General features: G+C 33.3%; 1 protein-coding gene across 1 annotated transcript in view; it reads right to left on the minus strand.

Annotated features, from left to right (window-relative positions):
- LOC107751746 (transcription regulator protein BACH2-like) overlaps positions 1 to 2,485 on the minus strand; it is a 36,430-nt gene extending 33,945 nt beyond the window's left edge. The window contains exon 1 of the mRNA XM_016567511.1: positions 2,257 to 2,485. The gene's annotated coding sequence lies outside the window, so the exon portion shown is untranslated. The remainder of the gene's footprint in view (positions 1 to 2,256) is intronic.
- Between the last annotated feature and the right edge of the window lie 1,899 nt (positions 2,486 to 4,384).

The following is a 4,384-nucleotide window of genomic DNA, read 5'->3' on the forward strand; positions in this document are numbered from 1 at the left end:
GCTGCTTTGTTTACAGTGGAAACCAAGGAAACGTTTTAAGCGCCACCTGCTGGCAGAGAGTGCATCTGCGTCTCATTCAGCTTTGCTGTTTCATGCAGATATTTTTATTTATAGTTTCACAAAACTGAAGTCAAACCATTGTTTTTGCTTCAAATTTCGAAATTATACAATCTAATTTATATTAAAAATTGCTCATGTTGCATGTATGCAGCATCTTTGTTTGGATCATGATTAAAATGCAGTGGTTGCCTCTAATTTTAAATGGAAAGAGCACAGACAAAGCCTTAGTTTGTTTATATTAAGAGATTTTATTTGTGTTATTTATTTGATTTGGGGCTTGTTTTAAAATTTCAATTTAGTTTTGTTATTTACATTTACATTATATTTAAATGTAGTAATTTAGCAGACACTTTTATCCAAAACGACTTACAAATGAGGACAATAGAAGCAATCAAAACCAACAAAAGAGCAATAATATGCAAGTGCTATATTAGTATATTATTATAGTGTTATATTTCAATTTCACAAAGAAACATGCAGCATTTTGTCCAAGCAAAAATAAAAGGACACATTTAATTTATAATTTGTCTTAAATCTCATTTTGTAAAAAAAAAAAAGTGAATCGAATCGAATCATGAAATCAAAATCGTGATTCTAATCGAATCGTGAGTTGAGTGAATCGTTACATCCATCTAAACACTTTTTGGAGTATAAAATCAGGATGAACAATAAAACAGATCCAAGTCCTAAGCCAAATCTTTTACTGTTATAAAGATCCTGAGAGCACTGAACATCAGTAATTGGTAATGCAGTGCAGTTAAACCTCATTACATTAAGACCAAAATGTCTCATGATATTACCACACTAAGGTCACAGCTCTAAATAAAGATGCAGGTAAGACATTCAAAAGTGTCAAAGAAAGAAATTTAAGATGAAAGGTAAAGGTGGATTTTCTATCCATAATCAATCTGAAAATTTCCAGAATCAGATAAGAATATCTACGATGAGCACAGGAAATTAGCTACTCTATATGCTGCACCACAAAGACCTGTGAACATCTCATCTCACAGGATGTAAACCACAAACAACTCATCCACCCATTAACCATATCTTTACCCTTCCTGCTTAACCAAAACGCATCAAATCTGGGTCTGTGGTATGCAACTGGTTTCATAAACAGTAATGGAATAGATAGGATAAAGATGATATTTCATAAGATATTCTAAAGCATAAGTGTTTTTAAACTGGTGTAGTTCAAAATATAGTAATGAGAAAGCAACAAACACGTTAAAATTGGCAGGCTGACAGTAAAGATTCACAATGCCACCAAGCAATGCCCTCTCGCACTTCTTCTTTCATTACAACATAGTGCTGCAATTCCTCTACTTTAAAAAAAAAGTATGTTTCAACATCCCTACTTTGAAACAAATTCCAAATATAAGAAACATTAAGGAACAATCAAGTCTATTATTTCTTGATTTATGTTTTCATTGTACCAAAGGCTTGGTTATCTGTTGACCATTACCAGCTTTACTTCCTCCAAAGTCATCACACACATAACTTTTATACAAGTTATTATTCTATATAGTTTAAGTTTAGTTATGTTAGTACACCAAGCTAAACTACATGAAAATGAGAAGCATGTCCTTGGTAATTAACTGAAATAAAACAAGTTTAGGTTTATACACACACACACACACCCATATACATATAAATATATGCATATATTATATATTATACATTTTAATTTATATTTTACTTCGGTTAATGTTAATTTTATTTCAAGTAAAGAGTTTTTGTGTTTGTTTTTAACAACTATAATAACCCTGGGATGAACTTTTCTTTTTCATTTTGCCTTTGCATGGCTGTACTGTACTAACTAGAAGATAGATAGATAGATAGATAGATAGACGTTTGAGAGGGATGAACACACAAAATATTACACACAAAGGCATGAAACATTGTCTTGCTGAATCACTGCTTCCCATTGTCTCAGTCAGAGTGCATCCGGTCCAGCCCATAATTGTACCTGACATCTACAGACTAGTACCAGTGACTATATGCAGCACGAACCTGCAGACCTAAAAACGTCAGTGCAGCTCCTCTGACTGACTGTACATCCAAAACCGTTGACGTAAGCTTTCTGTCTGTGCGCAAGGCATACATGGACCACAAACAACTTACTCTTAACAACAAGACGCTCACAACAAAACACACATAAACTGTAACAGCACCACAGGCGGCTTGGTCACTCACCTAAACTTTCACTCGTTCCCGCACGAAGATATTCTGCAAGACGCTTTCACATGGTCTCTTTCTTCGCGTTTCGCTAACAGCTGGAGGAGCGCGCACGGTTATTCTTTTCTTTAAAGCCGGAGGAACGGTGTGTTCAATCTCCGTCTGCGTTGAGTTACATTCGAGACCGCGTGCTTTTGCTTTTGCTCTTTGCTGATTGTGGCATTTCCAGCACGCGCCTCCTCTAAATTGCTACATTGTTGACATTGGGGCGATGACGTCATGGCGATGCGCCCATAGTAAAAGAGGGGGAAAAAATAGCACGAGCCATTCAGCGTTTTCACAAATTTGTGAATCTAACGAACTAACATCTTCACACCTGTAAATTAATCACTATTTGAAGTGTATAAGCGGATCGGAGAATAACGTGCCAATGGTTTCATAGATAATGGGGTTTTGACACCTCATGCAGCATTGACTTAAACCCTCTAGAACACATTAAAAAACATTTTATTTTTTATTAAATTATGTACTATAATTTTAACTTCTTTTGGCTATTTTTAAATATTAACTTAATAAATTAATTGAAAATTAATTAAATGTATTATTCATTAAAATCCCTTTTCCACCTTTTGCAAAAAAAGAAAGCCTGCAGCAACCTATTGTAAGGTTTTCATGTAAATAATGGTTTGTAGTTTATTGTTTATTCAATTATTCACTAAGTTTAATTTACTTATTTTCCTGTATAAATTAATTATAAATTAATTGCATTAATTTTATTAAAACTCATTCAAATCAATTCATTTTAATCCCTTTTCCACCTTTTGCAAGAAAGCAAAACTGTAGCAGTAATCTATTGCAAGTTATTCAAGTAACTAATCATTTTAATTGTGTTGTTTATTAAATTAATTATAATTTTGAATTATTTAATTCTATTTAAATTTAATTTAAATAATTTAATTGCATTAATTTTATTAAAACCTTGTGCAAGAAAGTAAAACTGTAGCAGTAACCTACAGTATATTGTAAGTTATTCATGTTTTAAAACATGAATTAAAAAAGCCTGATAAATTAATATTATGTGTTGGACCACATGCACTCAGTCTGGGACAATAAGTAATATCTAATCGGTTTTATCTAATAACCTTTATTATTATTATTATTATTTTTAACTTCCAAAACCATTAATTACTTTTTTATTTTATTTACTTGTATTCCCTTTTTTTTAAGTGCAATAATAACAGTAGCCTGTATGGTAACAAAAATTGTGAAAATTGGATTGCAACCACATTTCAGGTTATTCATACATTAAAACTGGATAAATCAGGAAAAAACTGATCCAATTTTATAGTGGTTGTATGTATATTTAGATTAGAGCAAGGCCAGAGTAAGCATAACAGCACTTAATCTCACTGTACCCCAAAGGAGCTGGCAAGCAATTATATGAATTATCAGGTTGTCGCAGACAGCTCTTGCTTCTCCTTTGATTCTAATCCAAATGAGCCATAATTTCACTGTTAGGTTCAAAAATAACTGTGACAGATTCTCAAAGGCACAGAGTGGCACTGACATCAAAGTCTTATTTATCAGAGAAAATGGAGACCTTAAGATGCGAAAAATGCCTCAGCTCTGCATCCGTCCTCATAAAGCATCAGTGGAACCTGTCATATTGTGTGTGCATGGTGCACTTTGGAAATTGTTGCTTTCAAGCTTTGAGTCACTGAAGTCATTTCAAACAGCAGGGATTGATGGTCATTTCTGAATTCAGCAGCTCAGTGTTGACAATGGAGTGTATATATGTAGTCTAAATCTACATCCAATAAGCTAGATTTAAAAGTGGAATTGTCTAAAATTTATTATGACTTTTATTTTGAGGTGTGCAGACCTTCATCTTTTTACTTTTACTTAGCCAAATTTATATTTTTAAATTTTATTGATGCCGTCTTGTGGAAATTCACAAGAATGGGTTCCTGATGTATATGCTTATTATGAACATATCGATGTTCAATTCAAGATGCATTCGGAAAACTGCACAAACACATCACTATTATGTGCCTAACGTAGCCTTGTAGTCTTCCAGACTCTTCACTCCCAACCCATTCATTTTAATGCAAACAGTGCCCCCTCATGGCTGCGCATGAAAATGCGA

This window comes from Sinocyclocheilus rhinocerous, unplaced genomic scaffold, assembly GCF_001515625.1.
Source record: "Sinocyclocheilus rhinocerous isolate Xijiao unplaced genomic scaffold, SAMN03320098_v1.1 scaffold993, whole genome shotgun sequence".
Lineage (NCBI taxonomy): Eukaryota > Metazoa > Chordata > Actinopteri > Cypriniformes > Cyprinidae > Sinocyclocheilus > Sinocyclocheilus rhinocerous.